We start from the raw sequence: 19771 nt of genomic DNA, 5'->3' as shown, positions 1-19771 counted from the left end.
ACTTTGAAGTGTCAGAAATGATACCTTCAGCTTCAACTTATTGTCGTGCCGTGCCGAGACTAAGCTAAAAAACTTTTTATAGATACTCGACAATCATGGGTTGTCAGGGAAAAAGGAAATAATAATTTTAAAAAAAGAAAACATAAACTGGAAAGTGGGAATTGTTGGTCCAACGTGTGTGAATCAAGAGGCTGTGTATGAAGTTTCTGTTGTGACCTAACAAGGCGGGAACACTTCTTCGCCTCGCTTCGCTCCTGCGCGATTGGCTTCCAGTGACGTCACAATGTCAGAGGCGCCCGAATGAGCAGCCGGGGGGCGGCGGGCGGCACTCGCTGACGTCAGCGCCGGTCCTCCATCGATCGGAACAGGTGGCGCCGCGCAGCGGCGGTCGCAGCAGACAACAGCGTGCGAGGGGTGTGGCCGGCCACCCACACCTGAACGGTCCCACCCCCTGCCCCCTCCCCTACATCGATTGTTTTTCGGCTCCGTCAGATAAGAGGATTCCACCGCGAAATCAGCGATATCGAGGGCGAATTTTCTGGCCGCCCACCCGCTCCGCTCACGTCCTATTGAGCGCGTACTGAACAACACTGGCTCCGAAGCGACTTTCTCTCTGACCTGAAAACACTAAATACACGTATTGTCCTCTGTTTCCATAGAGTATATGGCGCACTAGAACAGCTCCTACTCCAGTGCTTCATTAATACTTTTTGTGAACCACCTGGCATTCGGGGTATCTCTAGCAATACACATTAAAACGCGAGTGAAAACGTTTCTGAAAACAGAATAGCTATTGTCTGGAACAAAGGAAAATTCCATGTGCATTACATCATTGTCAATAATCTTTTCGTGGGCAGTCTCTGTGAAATGCCATAACTGGTCAATATCGTAAGAACAGCCTTGAGTTTTAACCATAGATGTTCCCTGAAAATCGAAAGACGCATTGTGTTGACATCGGCACATAACCTCTTCACTTTCCGCCTGTCCGATACCACACACGAAACTGAATAATTTCATCTGCATGCAGAAATCATGTAACGCCAAAGATACACGAGCCAGTACTTTGCTCACTTTCCGCCAAGCCGGCCGGAGTGGCCGAGCGGTTAAAGGCGCTACAGTCTGGAGCCGCGCGACCGCTACGATCGCAGGTTCGAGTCCTGCCTCGGGCATGGATGTGTGTGATGTCCTTAGGTTGGTTAGGTTTAAGTAGTTCTAAGTTCTAGGGGACTGATGACCACAGCAGTTGAGTCCCATAGTGCTCAGAGCCATTTGAACCATTTTGAACTTTCCGTCAAGGTGTCATTACCCACTGCAACACGCTTCAACGCTCCGTGTCGTCAAGAGAAATATTAGACAGAGAAAGGTATTTTTCTACTAGTGGAACTGAAGAGCATAAGGACTTCTCTAGCGAAACACGTTCACTCTGCCAGTCGAGTAACGTCTCAAGCGAGATGTCAAGTCTTGTACACCGGTAAGTCTATGTTTACCTGCTTTTTCTTTGATTCTTTCTGATAATTCTGACAATGTGCAACGCTTTTGTGTGTGTCGGTCGGTTAATACGAATACAGTACTTACAGCAGTTGTTATTTTTTTATGTATGCTGGTGAGGATAAAATCGAAATGGGAGTTAGGGGACGGTCACTTACTTCCGGTTGAAAGGCCGGGTACGTTACACGTACATGCAACCGCCTTTTCGAAACCTGATATCAGCTAATGCAGGTGGCTGGCTTGTCCGACATATGATACATCCATCCCCTGCATGGTGACTCCCTCACCGAGCGACTAATTACGCAAATGCAGTTTGCTAGGTCCACAGAGCGGGCGAGTTTCGTAAAACTACTCTCTTACAACTCGCGCCATTAATTATTTATTCCTGTCGAGAGGAGACAGCTACGAACTTTCATCTGACGGTAATTAATGTTATTCTAACACCCAGACATGAAGAAACTATTAGTAACAATAATGTTTTTTTCTCTTCTTTCCAAACATTGTCGCACAACCTTATTTGATTTTTATTGTTATTAGTGAATGAGTTTTCTTATAGCAATTAATGGAAATAAAAAAGTAACAAGAGACCGAACCAGTGAGCACTGTATAAGGTGAAGCTGCCTTTGAACATTATTAGCTGCAACGCTGGTGTTGGAAATAAACGGCCGAATGACGGGGAAATGTTATACTTCGCCTTCTTTAACCATTGTCAGCCGTTCATGGCCTAGTCAGCGCCCAAACGTGAAACTCTGCTCTGTTCGAAGTAGTACAGATTTTTGGTTACCTATTGACGAGTCGATCAGACCCGCCAGGTTAGCCGGGAGCGCTAATGCGCTGCTTCCTGGACTCGGATAGATGCGCCAGCCCCAGATCGAATCCGCCCAACGGCTGTGGTTTTTAGGCGGTTTTCCACACTCCTCTTGGTGAATTCTGGGCTGGTCCCCTCCTCTCGTCCCGCCTCAGTTATACGACTCGCAGACACTTGAAAACGTTTGCACTCTTTCATGGCTTATACTAAACGCAGCCGCGCGGGATTAGCCGAGAGGTCTAAGTCGCTGCAGTCATGGACTGTGCGGCTGGTTCCGGCTGAGGTTCATGTCCTCCCTCGGGCATGGGTGCGTGTGTGTGTGTTTGCCCTTAGGATAATTTAGGTTCAGTAGTGTGTAAGCTTAGGGACTGATCACCTTAGCAGTTAACTCCCATAAGATTTCACACAAATTTGAACATTTTGATATTAGATGCAGTCAGTTGGGGATCACTAATTCTATCCCGGGGGGTACGGGATGGCGAAAGGAATGGCATCTGGCCACCCTCTGACACTACCATCGCCACGTATATATGACAAGGCCGACCCCCCGTCGAAGTGGGACAAAGACCCTAAGGAAATGATGCTGATGATGGTGATGATTGACGAGTCGATCAGACCGACAACGCGTCCAGTTAAACGTGTAACGAGATAGTAACGGTCAACGTGAAACTCAAGAGGCGCTTCCTTATTTCTTGAAGTTTAGCAGCGACTACGTTACTTGGTTCCTGGAGCGCGCTTCGTGCTTCTCATCTGTGGCCACGGCACGGCAGTGAGGGGAATTACGGGCTGTCACGCCCTGGTTGTCGAGGAGTATTCGCAGCAGACACAGTACTGCGCGCGCCAAGTTTTTTGTAGGCCCACCCAACAATAGCCGTAATGCGTCGCTATCATCTTTTGTCTTGGTGGGTGTCAAGTAAGAAACACGAAAGTGCCTAGTTAATTGTAGGCGTACATTTATTTCTAACGATACTGGAACACGCGTATGGTGACCTCGAGAGCTGGCACTAACGATTAGATTCGTTAAGGCGCTACATTCGCACCCGGAAGGGATGGAGTTCGATCCCCTGTCCTGTCAGTCTAACTTTTGTTTCCTCTCAGTCAATTAAACAGTCCACTGCCTTCACTTCTCTTCTTCCGATTGCACTAATTCTCTGCCTCTAACGCCCTCTACGTCTACCAAATGTTTAACTTCAATACATTTTTTTAAAAATTTCCTGCCTTGTTCAGTGGGTCCATTTCTCCCACGTGCCTGAAATTCTTGATCTTCTTCCCTTTTACTGGATGGAAGGTAAGGTATCCGTAGTGAACTAAGGTGTTAAAAGAAGGTACGGGTTGCTATGAGGCTTGGGCTATGATAGCATTCCAGGAGGCACGTCTGTTTGCAAGGAGTTGTCGGACGGATTCACTCACGTTGTGTGCCTGCGAAACTGATCAAAATTACTGCCGTAGATATTTAAGGTTAAATAACAAGTACAATGTTCGTGTGCTACTGATTTTTGTTTATTTCGAACTAGTTTTCGGCTTACAAGGCCATCTTCAGGGAACAGTCGACTAGCGTCTGAACGGGACACTGATTCTTAGGTAACCAAACATTATAGGCAAAGAGACAATCACTTGCATAGAGCGTTGTGCAGTGTTGAAATTACGCTTTCCACAATGGACAATGTTAAGCACAATAAATAAATAAGCTACACAATGTTTGAGGTTAAATGGTTATTTTTCTAATTTTTATTTTTTATTTATTTATTTTTAGATATTTGTTCTCGGTTGTAGAGTTGTGTCGGAGACGGTTTCAACACTATAAGTACTGAAATTTACCCGGCGTAGTTCCATTGCCTTCTCACGTAAGTATGGTAAAAAGTATATGAGTCGCCTCGCACTGCTTGAGACTTGAAGGAAGGAAGAAAGGAAGATTAGACCTTAATGTCATGCCGGACAAAAAATCATTAGAGACAGACAAGCTCGGACAGAGAAGGGAAATTGGATATGTCTTTCTGAAAGATACCATCATGGCAATTGCCTTACTCAATTTAGGGAAACCAAGGACACTTAAATCTCGATTACGATAAACGGGAATTGAGTCACGGTCCTCCCGAAAATGAGTCCATTGTCTAATCGGTACATAGTAACTTGGTGTCTGCTCTGCGCGAAAATTGTGAGAGGCAAGTAAACGGAAAAATCAAGAATGGCTCATCATTTATTTATAATTTGTACTGTATTATAACAAGTGCAGTAGGCATTAAAAGAATACCTTCTATTGCGAAGTTAAATCGTCACGTAACAGCTTAAGACATATCACCTGCTACAAAGGCCGCCGACTCGACCTCCAGCGAGGACGACTTTATTTTATTTTAACTATCAATGGCGTGGAGCAAGCAAGAAAGTTTATTATCACGGCGTCATATTTTAATAACGAGCAGTTCCTTTCAGGATCAGATGTATTCAGTGGATTCTTCTGTGGACTATATTTTTGGCGCTACAGTCTGGAACGGCGCAACCGCTACGGTCGCAGGTTCGAATCCTGCCTCGGGCATGGGTGTCTGTGATATCCTTAGGTTAATTAGGTTTAAGTAGTTTTCAGTTCTAGGCGACTGATGACCTCAGAAGCTGTCCCGTAGTGCTCAGAGCCATTTGAACCATATATTTTTGGATACAACTGATTTCATGAGGACGTAAAATACACCAAACTCTAATTGAACATTTTCTGGGGCTGTGGAGAAACAGTCCATGAGTGAGATTATGTCCAAAATTTTATGTGTAGTTTAACCAGAAGACACTTTGTTTTCAACCGAAATAATTCTGTGGGAAAGCTAACAACCGGGACTAAGTTCAATAAACTGTTTACCACCTACATCGACGACGTAACATTTTTCCAACTAGATAACAGCTGAGAAATGAACCAACCCGAAATTCGCATGATGCGATTTAACGCAGTTAGGGCAGTTTTTCTGAGTTTCTGAATGCGACGCGTTCTAATGTCTCACGCCTCCGTCCCCTCTTCCGAATGGCTAGGGCTTTCTGAACGAACTTCTCTGCTGGCAGTACCTCGCACTTACGTTAACAAACAAGAGCTCAGACTCTCGATTGTATTCTTCCTCTCTTTAAGGTAAATTTTAAATTCACGCAACGATTGCAGTAGGCATTAAAGATACCTTGCCGTCCGGACGGTTTCCTACCCAGTAGCCGTTGCGGCTGTGGCGACAGTACAGCGAGCAACAGGTGAGTTACTGCTCAGATGAGAGGACATTCAGTGACGAATCACGTGTGAGCGTTCCCGCGCGCTGTTAGTGCCGCGATCCACAAACAGCGGCTGTGCCTGACAGCTTTCAATAGTATTCCCTGCTGCCGTCGTGTTGGATTAATACCACTGGTAGCCCCCGCGCACTCCACTTCACATTGAGGGTCGTATTGTCCCTGGAGCACGCATCTACTCGTTGGCTTCCTACCCTGATGAGAACGGCGAACCATTTGAGATGCCCGGGGTGACGTCGGCGCTATTCACGCGTCTAGCATTTAGCAGAACCCGATCCACACTGATTGTGCTGGTGTCTTTTATTGGTGACAAGTTGCGTGAGTAGTGAGTACCAATTATTATACTTGTTTGGGCTCCCAAGAGAGACGGAGAGCAGTTCCCCCCCCCCCCCCCCTCCCATCCTCTGCCCCCCTCCCTTTCAAGAGAAACACTCCCTTCTCTGACTGACAGACATATCAGCTCAGAATCAATTCGAAGAGACAATGTGTAATTGATTATACCTATTTCGTTGGTTGGTTGGTTTAAGGGAGGGGACCAAACAGTGAGGTCATCGGTCCCTTCGAATTAGGGAAGGATGGGGAAGGAAATCGGCCGTACCCTTTCAAAGGAACCATCCTGGCAATTGCCTGAAGCGATTAGGGAAATGATAGAAAACCTGAATCAGGATGGCCGAACGCGGGTTTGAACTGTCGTCCTCCCGAATGCGAGTCCAGGGTGCTAACCACTGCGCCACCTCGTTCGGTGTCTGTTCCGTAATTTACTGCAAAGATGAGTTTATGGCGTAGTTTCGGATGTTCAGCGGAGTTTTGACTAGAAGTTTCTCCACGGTATTTCAACGACCGATTCAGTGGTCTTTATATAGCTCAGGTGCTTTACTGACACTGTATAATATGGAGAAGAATTGCTAAAATCTCATTTTGTATCGCAGCAGGGGGGCTTTCGTGATTTTTTTTTTTTTTTTTTTTTTTGTTTTTGTTTTGGTGCAGTCTTGTTTGTCAGGTTCCGATGTTTACTTCATTTACTTTCCCCCCGCCGACCTGGACAACGTCTCACATTAGTTGCTACGATCTACTACGGGGTGTTAGGAGTACAAGTGCAGATGTTTCTATTAATGATTGAAGACAGTTTACTGAACAACATTACAATAGAATTCACTTCATTTGGTGACTAACAATCAAAGCTATTACAAATAGTATGTTTTAAGGTTTCTTACTACGTCGAATGTAGTCGAATTAAATCGGGGATGCTGTGGGAATTAGATTAGGAAATGAGACACTTAAAGTAGTAAAGGAGTTTTGTTATTTGGGTAGCAAAATAACTGATGATGGTCGAAGTAGAGAGGATGTAAAACGTAGACTGGCAATGGCAAGGAAAGCGTTTCTGAAGAAGAGAAATTTGTTAACTTCGAGTATAGATTTAAGTGTCAGGAAGTCGTTTCTGAAAGTATTTCTATGGAGTGTAGCCATGTATGGAAGTGAAACGTGGGCGATAAATAGTTTAGACAAGAAGAGAATAGGCCGGCCGCGGTGGTCTAGCGGTTCTAGGCGCTCAGTCCGGAACCGCGCGACTGCTACGGTCGCAGGTTCGAATCCTGCCTTGGGTATGGATGTGTGTGATGTCCTTAGGTTAGTTAGGTTTAAGTAGTTCTAAGTTCTAGGGGACTGATGACCACAGATGTTAAGTCCCATAGTGCTCAGAGCCACTTGAACCATTTTTGAAGAAGAGAATAGAAGTTTTCGAAATGTGGTGCTACGGAAGAATGCTGAAGATTAGACGGGTAGATCACATAACTAATGAGGACGTATTGAATAGAATTGGGAAAAGAGGAGTTTGTGGCACAACTTGACTAGAAGAAGGGATCGGTTGGTAGGGCATATTCTGAGGCATCAAGGGATCACCAATTTAGTATTGGAGGACAGCGTGGAGGGTAAAAATTGTAGAGGGAGACCAAGAGATGAATACACTAAACAGATTCAGAATGATGTAGTAGGTTGCAGTGGGTACTGGGGGATGAAGAACCTTGCACAGGATAGAGTAGTATGGAGAGCTGCATCAAACCAGTCTCAGGACTGAAGACAACAACAACAACAACTACTACGTCAAAGTACGCGTAGCACCAACAAGCCATTAATGTTTATATTTTACTGGGCTGCGGGTCAGATATTGAAGTGTGGCCATGTGGACGCAAAACGTACAGTCTATACTGACAGACAAAGTACACTTCACGGCGGAGTTACGTCCGTACAGAAAACATCAGTTTGTAAAATATGTGATATCCTTGGGGGAAGACTGTTGGACACAGAGAAAAAGCACCTAACACACTGAAGTGCGTACATACTAAAGCGCCAGTTATCAGATTATCTACTCGTATACTCCTATCGCATAATACTGAATTCAGGTATTTAGTTAAACACTTGCCAGTAGAATTGGCAGAATAAACTCTGAAGATGTTGGGCCTAGATTTTTAGTCTTCAGAACTAAAGACTGGATCACGTTTAAAATATCAGAGATACATACAACACAGAAGAATCAAGCTCATGATAGTTACGGTCTGAGGTGCAAGAAAGAAAGGAAGGATTATTAGTGCTTAACATTGTGTTGACGATGTGTCCATTAGGAACGCAGCTCAAAATCGGATTTCGGAAAGGATAACGAGAGGAAATGGGCCGCGCCCTTCTTCAAGGAACCACTTTGGCGATTGCCTTGGGCGTATAAGGGAAACGTCAGTGACATAAACAGGGATATGAAGGGGCTTCCTCCCCAACTGGAGTCCAGTACGCTGACGTCTGCTGTTCGGTTTGTAAGGTACTGCCAAGCAACGTTACTGACGGAAAAATGGTTGGCGTGGACGAGAAAACGTGGTCAGCCCAAACAGGGCAAGCGTTTTTAAATCAGCAAATTCCATTGTCGTACCGCTGAACTCGGGCTGCCGTTTTTGTAAGGTAACAGTGTGATGGTATTGGAAAAACGCGAAGTAATTAAAATGCCGAACATCACGCATGTTCCGCTACGTGATTTTGATTAATTCCTCTACAGGGTTCCCTTGTCCTTTCACATTCGTGGATTGGTTTGGCGTTCGCGCTGTCCGTTTTGACTTCGACATTTCCTGGACGATCTACGGGTAGATCGATCTCTCTCTCGCCGGCGGGCAATCGGCAAAGTTACTGCCCAGCGCTACGTCTCGCTTACCGACGAACCGACCAGTAAACGGCTATTTAGAAACTTGCTCAAATATTGCGATAAATATTAGCTTTACTGAAATGATCCGATAGCGAAATACAGGGCGGAGGAGCGGCAACGCTTGAATGCAGCTGCCAAATAAACGTTCGTTGTAAGTACACTCGGTCACGCCTTCCTGTCTCTTTAACCTCCATAAACGCGTAGCGTAAGCTTCTTTACAGCGCAGTTCTGGCCAGAATAACGCTACTTCTCGGCTGAATGACTGAAGCAGCTCGTGGGCGATTCAGTACCTTAGCGGAGAAGGCATTGTCGTGGTGGAGGTGGCGCACGGTTGCGTCGTAAACTAGAGACAGTTTATTGATGTCAGCTTTCTGTCGTAAGAATCCTGCGGGCGAAAACCAGATCGTAGCAGAAGGAGTACCACGCTTCTCCACAAAAGATCTCTTCTTCGACCTGGTACTGTCTCCGCTCGACCTTGGCGACACGCAACGATGCCCCGTTGCGCTAGCGGCGAAACCGCAGGTTGGACGTCCTCTTACAGCCATAGTTCCTTCCACAGAAGTACTCTCCGGACGCCAGAGGTTAGTTGTCGTTTATTCAGTGCACTGCTGTGTACTGATCACGTGCGATCTACATCTACATCCATACTCCGCAAGCCACCAGACGGTGTGTGGCGGAGGGTACTTTGAGTACCTCTATCGGTTCTCCCTTCTATTCCAGTCTGGTATTGTTGGTGCAAAGAAAGATTGTCGGTATCCCTCTGTGTGGGCTCTAATCTCTCTGATTTTATCCTCCTCGCGAGATATGCGTAGGAGGGAGCAATATACTGCTTGACTCCTCGGTGAAGGTACGCTCTCGAAACTTCAACAAACGCCCGTACTGAGCTACAGAGCTTCTCTCTAGCAGAGTCTTCCACTGGAGTTTATCTATCATCTCCGTAACGCTTTCGCGATTACGAAATGATCCTGCAACGAAGCGCGCTGCTCTCCGTTGGATCTTCTCTATCTCTTCAAACAACCCGATCTGGTACGGATGCCACACCGGTGAGCAGTATTCAAGCAGTGGGAGAACAAGTGTACTGTAACCTACTTCCTTTGTTTTCGGATTGAATTTCCTTAGGATTCTTCCAATGAATCTCAGTCTGGCATCTGCTTGACCGACGATTAATTTTATATGGTCATTCCACTTTAAATCACTCCTAATGCCTACTTCCAGATAAGTTATGGATTTCGTTCAATTTCAGAATTTCAAATCAAACACCTTTCAGCAGTCTAATGTCCAAACTGTCATTTTCTTGGGCAACCAGTTTTTGCGATATATTACGCAATCTTGAGGCCCCCTGACCAAGGTGTAGGAAGATTTCAACCTCGATTCCGGTCAAAATGGGGGGGGGGGGGGGGGGCAGTGTTCAAAGCCTGGTATCTGGAGATTTTTAATACAGATCACTTCAGACATCTGCCGACAGGCGGCTACACGTGAATATGAAAGGGATTGTGCTGTGCCCCTAGTGAAGATGCCACTCCGGCGTTCACTTGAATCGGTTCAGGGTAACTACGGAATGCATGTGGCAAATTTGCGGACGGTTCTCCCGAATACGAGTCCAGTGCCTTAATCGTTTCACTGCCTCGTTCGCTGCTTGATTAAAGTACAGCGTCTCTATGTCACACCCTGAGAATTAAAAAGTGTTGGATGCAGTACATCCACCGATTCTGAAACAAAATGTAAGCATTTACTGTCGTAGCGTCTCCTTAGAAGTGAGGAAACTGCATTATTATTTCGTAAAAAAAACTTAAGCGTAATTTCATTAGACTTTTCCACAAACAACGATTTAAAATCGCTCTCTAAAACATGACACTTCATGTCTCACTTCTCTGTCCGGAGACATTTCGTGATGTCCGACAGCAAAATATCTGTTAACAGTTTAAATAACTGGCCCAACGGACAAACCCTTTAATCAGATGTTTTCTCAAGGCATTTCTAAGAAGTCAAAAGCGCAGCTTGAGGTTAACGGTTCTAAGTTAAAAGATCCAAATCATTTGACTCAAGAAAAGATCCCAGAAGTCTTTCGCCTGTAAATAAAAACGAATAATAGCTATAAGCTTTCAGCTGAATTTCGTCTGCCTTTGGCTGCCTTTGAAATTGTAAAACAATCTAAATCGAAGAGAAAATCTTTGCTGCGAACTATAAAATCGAAGACAACGATGATGACAACAAACTTAAGAAATTCAGGTGTACGTTTGCCAAAGATGGCTCTTGGACAACGATGATGGGAAAGATAAAACGCAGATTTGACCAAAAAAAAAAAAGCCTGAGCCGATGAACTAGTCCGGGCAGTTGTGCTACTCCACAATTAAAAATACGATGACGATATTTTCATCTAATACCCGAAATTTAAAAACACATTTATTTTTATTTGCTTATTTATAGGGTTATGTATCTCGCCCAATTTACTTTTTACAGGCCCTTTCTTATACCACACGAGATGTTAGAGATTTCTAGTGTAGACATACGTACACTAGCATCATAACTGACAGAAATACAGAAGGAAATGGTAGCAATTTATGCTGCAGTAAGGGTATAGGACAATTTACCTTATAAAAGGGTAAAAATGAAACAGAAAGCGCGAAAAAGGATACAGTTCGTTTAAATTTATGGTTGTTCGGTATTTGCTTTAGACCATAGTTTGACTAGACTTTGGTAGGTGTACTCAGACTCCTGCTGGTTCTCTGATGGCCGATTTGCGGGTGAGAGTTGTTCTGCATCGTTGGTTTCTGAAACAAGTGATCACCGTTGCTCCCTGCTCGTAATTACAAATGAACACAAGGTTCTGCCATTTTTCGATACTTGAACGGTGATAAATACCCGCAGCATTCATTGCCACGGCTTCCTGCAGATGGAACTGAGCGCGCTCTTTCGCGGGTACATTTCCCAGCGGGCTCTGAACGATAAGATTCGATTATCAGGCGGACGCTGCGCTCAGTTGCAGCAGCGCACCGCTGCCGCCGTCCTTTTGATTTCCTGGGCCGCTGCTACACCCGCACGGGGAGCCGAGGGGCGCCATCTTACCGCCCCCTAATTCCTCACCCAGAGCTGATTAAGTTGGAGCGCTCGGGGCTGACTTCACTTAATGGGATTGCCGCAAAGCCGCCCTCCTCGTATTTCTTCTCTGGAGTGGCCACCTAAGCGCGCCCGGACCCCCGCAAGTTGGCTAGGTACGCAATTTTCGACACCGCAAAATAAATTCTTCGAGGAAGCCCCGTTCAGTTGACGGGAATGCTACAAATCTAGTAATAGGAAGCCATCTAATAGATGACAAACAATTCGAGGCATGAAGCGTACCTCGATCCCTCAAGTATCGTGATTGTTGCAAACATCTCTCGAAGTCTTCAATAAAATTCTTCAGGGTATCAGACCGCATCGTCATAATTTTAAAATGCGCCAACGTTTCGGCCAGCGTTGCAGCTAGCCTTCATCAGGGCCTTACGTTAACGTAAGGCCCTGATGAAGGCTAGCTGCAACGCTGGCCGAAACGTTGGCGCATTTTAAAATTATGACGATGCGGTCTGATACCCTGAAGAATTTTATTGAAGAAGACAACGGCCGCGGAAACCTACGCTTACATCTCTCGAAGTATTATTGTGTCTCTCAATATGCGTCACGTCATCAAGGAATGCTCCCGTTTTATAGATAAGATAAAAGTTCATAAGAATGTATACTGTCCAGTCACTGATCTTACTTTAGAAAAGCTGTAATTCCAGTTGGTAACGGGAAATTAAAACAATCCTAAGATGAATATGTGCTGTTCACCCGACGTCGTCTTGCAGGTACTTCTCCAAGTAGTTGGGCATTTTAGCTGCTCCATCACAATACAGATATTCGCTAATGAAATTCGACGTAAATAACAAAAAATGGTTCAAATGGTTCTGAGCACTATTGGACTTAACATCTGTGGTCATCAGTCCCCTAGAACTTAGAACTACTTAAACCTAACTAACCTAAGGACATCACGCACATCCATGCCCGAGGCAGGATTCGAACCTGCGACCGTAGCAGTCGCGCGGTTCCGGACTGCGCGCCTAGAACCGCTAGACCACCTCGGCCGGCCGTAAATAACCCAACAGAGTTTAAGAAGAACAGCCATTTTCATTCCTATAACACGATAAGCGATGTTTATTACCCATCTTAAAAGTGACGGTGGCTCAGAAAGGAACTCAATATGCAGTAACAAAAATTTTTGATCACTTGCCCAATAACATAACATGTCTGACATGTAGCGAAGCAAACTTGAAATGTAACCTAAAATCATTTCTTCTGGACAACTTCTTGTATACCACGGGCGAATTTTTATTTAAAAAATGTAGTCTGTAAAAAAAACTAGATTTTAACTGTAATAGCGTGAATAGGACTAAAAAGTATGTTAATTAACGTTCAAACTGACCACGTATACATATCCTGTAAACTGACTAGTTCCACGTCATTTTGATAAAAGATGTCGTTCAAATCATGCACGGAACTCTGTAACGAACTAGCCAACTCACAATCCTAACGGTAAACAAGTACTGAGTGCCTCAACAGTGAAGGAAGGTACTACGCACAGCGGTGAGATATGTGCTAAACTTACAGGATAAGGGGGTTGGGGTTGGGTTGTTTGGGGGAAGAGACCAAACTGCGAGGTCATCGGTCTCATCGAATTATGGAATGACGAGGAAGGAAGTCGGCCGTGCCCTTTCAAAGGAAGCATCCCAGCATTTGCCTGGAGCGATTTAGGGAAATCACGGAAAACCTAAATCAGGATGGCCTGACGCGGGATTGAACCGTCGTCCTCCAAAATGCGAGTCCAGTGTGTACAGGATAAGGATTCGCATCACTGACAGCACTGAATTCTGTGATGAGTGATTTGAATTTGGTTGCAATTGTACGGGAATAATCAAGTGTTTCTTTGTTGTAGACTATTTGATACATGATATACGGACGTTTAGACCCTCACCTGCTAAATACCTACAGTCGTTACCAAGGTGCCCTCAGCGGGTAAGAGAATACTTTACCTAGAAAGGGGTTAAACAACCACGCAATTGGAACGTTCCTTAAACCTCCATTCTGTACACGTGTTTGGAAGGCAAGTGAAAGTAAAAGTGTCGTCAATCCGGAGGCTGGATTGAACAACATAGTGTCTGACAAGGCATGGTATTTTTTGAGACGATATATTCATGTCTTCTACCGACGTATGAACGGACCTACCACTCGCAGTGGGAGCTACAATTTATCGTAATTTCCCAATCAAGGTATCGCCTGACACTTTTCACATTAATATCTCAACCTGTGCCTTCATTGGCACAATCTTCAGGGCCCCATGCACGTACCTAGATTAGTCATCTAAACGTCCATGTCATTATAGGGATCTCTGATTTAAACTGGCTTTCGTAGATTTCTAAAACTTCTGTGCAAACATGGACACTCCGCACCTCTAACGACAAGACTGAACCACAGAAACTTGAAAAATCAATGGCAGAGGTGAAATAACCGACGACTGATACAAAAAAGCTTAGGATAGGCTCAGGATCGAACCCCAGACTATTGGATTAGTAGTCTGATTCTTACCCACTAAGCGTCTGATTCATACTTTTTATTCTTTATATAGTTATTATTTTTCTGTTTTCACTTCGTTGACAGAAATACTCCTGCTGGAATGCGTAAGAGACCATCATTTAGGAGAATAAAGCAAGTCACAGGATTTCGAAGTTAGGCTGACGTTTCGAAATGTTTTCAAAGGTGTCCCAGACTAGAAATTCGACCTTTTACTTTCGGGTTATCGATCTCGTCCTCCATGAGGAAACAACTGAATTAGACTACTGGGCTGCTTAAAAGAAATTAAAACTGAAGAAGACGTATGTCATTCCAGTGATAAAAATATAACGAAGGGAAAGAAAAAGAAACGCGGCTCCACGCTGAAAAGTCTAAAAATGGTGGCCACGAAGGCTCTTCCATGTAACCTTGGCAGGAGCTCAGTTTAAATGTCACTTCATTTCTTGATCCTAGTTTGTGACATATCACAGTGTAACCGCATAGTGCTGTCAAGCCTAACGAGTTCTTCTGAAGTGTCACGGAGTGTAAGTGTTGGTGAATTTGGGAAAGAAAGGGAGAGCCGGCTGGTGTGGCCGTGCGGTTCTAGGCGCTTCAGTCTGGAACCGCGTGACCGCTACGGTCGCAGGTTCGAATCCTGCCTCGCGCATGTGTGTGTGATGTCCTTAGGTTAGTTAGGTTTAAGTAGTTCTAAGTTCTAGGGGACTGATGACCTCAGATGTTAAGTCCCATAGTGCTCAGAGCCATTTGATCCATTTGAACCAAAGAAAGGGAGGAAGATAGTGAAACACCCAAGAAATATGCACCAGCCCTATTTGCGGCAGAATAACTTGTCAGCCTGTCCTTTGGCTGTGGAGCCCCTGTATTGCTTTATGCGTTTCTCTGCCCGTTGGAGGTCCTTAGGCACAGTCTCCGTACGCCCATCACTATACTGGCTGTCTGTCGGTGACTCGGCAGTTTTCGCACGACCTTCGCGGGCAGTCGCGGGAAGTACCGCGTTTGATTCGCATTCCTGTTGTCAGCTTCAACAGCTGTATGTACGGGGCAAGGTCGAAAGTGCGAGGTCGAGAGTGCGAGGTCAACTGCCAGTCAAGGCTGGAGTCTCGCGCCCGTTAGATCAATAGGCGAGCGTCCAGATCGCCATCTCGCCACCAGTTCGAAGGCGCTCTCTGGCGGAGTCAAATATCCTAACCTGTCTTATTTGTACTTACACTGTTGGTTTCGTATTCAAACAGCCCTGAATAGTGTACGGTGAATAAAGAAATTTACGCTCTAATTAATGAGTAATATTGTAACTGCTTTGTTTTACGACCGCTGTAGGTAAAAAAGGGATTTTTTTTATAGAATGCCCGAAGTAAATGTATGTCCAGTATGGTTATGGCTTTTTCTTGGTAACCAACCGCGGCTGGTAAGATGATCAGCCGGTACCCAGGAGGTCAAGTTTTGCAATATCCCTGATCTTGACCGGTATGTTTACGGGGTCGGCATGCTAGTCTGGGTTTGGCAAAGTTAGTGGTAGAGAGTGACCGGGTGCCTCTCCTCTTCTTCTTCCCTCCCCCTCCCCCCCCCCCCCCCCCGGCACGGTAGTTGTATACCCCATCTGTCTGCCGGTAGCTCATCCCATGTAAAAGCGTGAGAATGTTTTCGAAATGTATGCGAATTGTGTAACTGAGGTTGGACGTGGATACCAATCCGGTATTCACCTAAACTGATGTTCGAAACCGCCTGGAAACCACATCCAGGCCGTCCGACACACAACCCTTCGTCGTTAATCCGGCGAATGGATTCGATCCGCTGTCAGCGCGTCTCCCCGAATCCCTTAAAACGGCGTGTTAACGTGCGTGGCTATCCGGACGGATAGGCGGGACTGTGCATAATCTATTTCTTTTACACGTTCTTCCTCGTCATTCGTTTGACGTGTGTTACCTACCATACTAAGTCCAGCAAAACGGAGAAACGAAGTCAGTGCCGATCACAGCTAATGTTGAGCCTCGGAGCATTGACAAGATGCTAATGCTACTGGTTCGCGGTCGCTTGCCTCGGATCTGACAGCGGTATCTTTATGTAGTAGAAATGTCACATTCAGCTGTGTTCATAGGTTTCATTTTATTTGCAGTCGATTTCGGTGTTACATTACAAGATCTTCAGGACCCTCCGTGGTACACGTCGATGACTATTACACATCTCGTTTCTCTTCCTGCTTATGGTGTCAACGGCGGCAGTATATTAACTAAACTCGGAATTATGTAATTACACAAGCTGCGACATGATGGCGAATGGAACAGTGACCCAGAAATGTAGAATAAATTTCATTTATCGCAAATCTATGGTCACGAACTTGTATGTCTTCAGACTACCGGTTTCGGTCAGCAGTGACCATTATCAGCTCTGTTTCATACAAAACATGTCTTAATATAAAACGGACCTGAAGATGGTCACTGCTGACCGAAACCGGTAGTCTGAGGACCTACAAGTTTGTGACGATAGACATGAAATAAATGAAATTTATTCTACATTTTCGGGTCACTGTTCCATTCGCTATCATGCCACAGCTTGTGTAATTACCTACAAGTTACATAATTATTTATGGCTGAAGTTGCATGACTGCAGTCATTGTACACATTCCAATTTCCTGAACTCGAGGTAATGGCGCTAATGACCTCGCCGTTTAGCGCCATAAAACACTAGGCACTAACTAAACAACTAGTACTAACATAAGCGGGAAAGAAGGATAAGCACAACGGACAACAGTTTTTTTTTGTACCCTGTCTGAGATGTATAATGATGACTACCAAGTATCCAAAAGATCGCGTAGGATCACAGAGGACCCTGAAGATTGTGTAACGCAACACCGAAATACATTGCAGATAAGAGCTATAAATACAGCTAAAGGTGTCATTTTTACTACATAAAGATATAATAACAACTGTTATTAATCGACAAACGGATGTATGGAGATTGTGGACGAATTGTCTGTTAAGTGTGCAACTACATAGTATACGTGGCTGTGATATCCGTGTGTACAAGGAAATGTGGTGTTATTTTGTTGTAAAGGATCTTGAAATGAATGAAAAAGCGAAGATGAAAGCTTCTATCAAATGGGGTGCTCCTCTAGAATATTACCGAGGGGTTCACCTAATTTAACCATCACCATCAACAATCGCATACGTGTTCTTTTCATGAGACGAACAGAGAGAGGAGTTTAGTATTTAATCGACGACAACGGCGCATGGTTTCGTGATCAGGTGTTGCACGCTAACAGCTCTCCTCATCTTGTTGCCCAAGTTCTACCCCCACAATGATACAGACGTCAGCATCCGAACCGAGCACAACCGCGTTCGTCTGCGTCAGCGACCTTTCACGCGGAGGCAGTTGACGGAGGGGAAGAGATATCAATAAAGCCTTTGTGGAGAAACAGTGCGATGATAACTGCTTCCTTAAACTAAACATCAACGAATTTGTTAGTTCAGCTGTCATATCACTATTTCGTTACGATGATGATGATGTCGTCCCATACTCCGAGGAGCGTAGTGGACGATGCGGGAAACCCGCACCGCCGTACTAGGCAAGGTTACACCCGTTATAATGTCTCCGCTGCCAACAAATCAGATAGCAATCGCACGGGATCAAGTTTTAAAGCGGGTAAAGTTTGATACGGAACGTAGTTATGGTCAGGGGTTGGCTGCTGGTTAATTCTTTCACGAAGTGGTTTAATATGGGGGAAAAATATTGTTAACTTCGGAGCTAAATTCTTTCCGAGCTTTGAGTGACTTCAAACTATTAAATGTACAAAGTACCCTGCCCAATGATTTTCTTAGCACTGACAAGTGGTTATGTAAGACTGTTAGACGACAGACCACGTTTTAATCCAGAATTTTCAAGGAATATGCGAATGACCTCATATTCTGGAAAGTACTTTTAAAAAGAAATACGAAAAACCAGTGAAATGTTATATGCTATAATGTATTCCGTGGCCATGAGAAGATGTTCTCGCTGTCATCATCGACTGCTTTTTCGCCTCGGAATGTAAATACAAGCCCCACTACGAGGCTCTAACACTAATGCAAGTAATCTAGATCATGTTTCACATATACGAGGCAGGGCGTGCGCAGATTGCCAGTGTAAATGTTTGCAACTTTAATGCCGCGTAGGTTCTGTGCGCGAGGGAAGGAAAGCGCGCTGCCACATAAATTTCCACTGCCGCTTTGCGGACCGTTGGCGGTGACACAAGAGCCAATTAATATGTAAGGTAGCGAACACTGACGGAAGGCGTTGCGACACAGCGAAAGGTCTGCCACGTGAGGTGAGGCAACCGCAGAGTGCAGCCGGATGCACCAGGCGTGTGTGCGTGTGTGTGTATGTGTGTGTGTGTGTGTATGTGTGTGTAGGTGTCGTCTGGGCGGCTCCTAGCCGCAGGTATCTTATGCGTGCTGCACACTGAACGACTTTCTCGGCGAGCTAATTTGCGTTCATTACGTCTGCATAGCGGGTTGTTAGTAGGAGCTGCAAATAAGTTTCACTCCATGGAAGACACCCACTGTATATACACTGTGTGTGTCACCACTGGTGTAATAAGCCCACAGCAACTACAGACATCGCTTCAGAATCTCGTGTCAGACTACTGAGCATGTTATAAGTGTAGCTGCAATGCTGTCACCGAAGTGTAAGGAAAACGAATAACTGTTTACCGATGTGATCACTTGTAGGGGGCACATTTCTTTTAATTCATAAACTAAACTAAACTTCGTCCGAACAGGCCTTGGAAGGCCAAACGGTACCGACCGGCCGCCGCGTCATCCTTAGGTCACAGGCGCCACCGAATGCGGATATGGAGGGGTTTGTGGTCAGCACTCCGCTCTCCCGTCTGTATGTCAGTTTATGAGACCAGAGCCGCTACTTCTCAATCAAGTACCTCCTCAGTTTGCCTCACAAGGGCTCAGTGCACCCTGCTTGTCAACAGCGCTCGGCAGACCAGGTGGTCACGCATCCAAGTGCTAGCCCAGCCCGTCAGCGCTTAACTTCGGTGATCTGACGGGAACCGGTGTTACCACTGCGGCAAGGCCGTTGGCTTTTAAATCATAAGACGTCGAAAAATATTGTAGATATTATCGTATTAAGAATGTGCAAACTGAAACACCTGGCGAAAGTGTCTTGAAAGTGAAACTGTGATGCTGCATCAGTACTGTGGCTTGCTCTCGAGTGTAAAGTCGAAAACATTTGACTATCACGTCTCCCTTGCCCGGCGTCTCCCACCTGGTGTGATTGTCTCCGCCGCAACGTCTTCCTGCAACAGCCATGCAGCAGCGCTACTCGATTGCTGCTGGAGTACAGGGAGTATGTTAATACATATCGTCAAGAATTAGACTAATTCGGCACCGCTCTATAAAGTGGGCACATAAATTTAAAAAAAAAAAAGTTCAAATGTATGCGAAATCTTATGGGACTCAACTGCTGAGGTCATT

General features: G+C 45.2%; 1 protein-coding gene and 1 pseudogene across 1 annotated transcript in view; one reads left to right on the top strand and one right to left on the bottom strand.

The window, feature by feature from the left end:
* Positions 1-19771, top strand: part of LOC124795590 (puratrophin-1-like) — a 1203525-nt gene that overhangs the window by 1078790 nt on the left and 104964 nt on the right. The gene's annotated exons all lie outside the window — the stretch shown is intronic.
* Positions 19261-19378, bottom strand: LOC124796854 (annotated as a pseudogene).

The sequence above is a fragment of the Schistocerca piceifrons genome, chromosome 4 (genome assembly GCF_021461385.2).
Source record: "Schistocerca piceifrons isolate TAMUIC-IGC-003096 chromosome 4, iqSchPice1.1, whole genome shotgun sequence".
Classification (NCBI taxonomy): domain Eukaryota; kingdom Metazoa; phylum Arthropoda; class Insecta; order Orthoptera; family Acrididae; genus Schistocerca; species Schistocerca piceifrons.
This window is presented reverse-complemented; position numbering and strand designations above follow the sequence as displayed.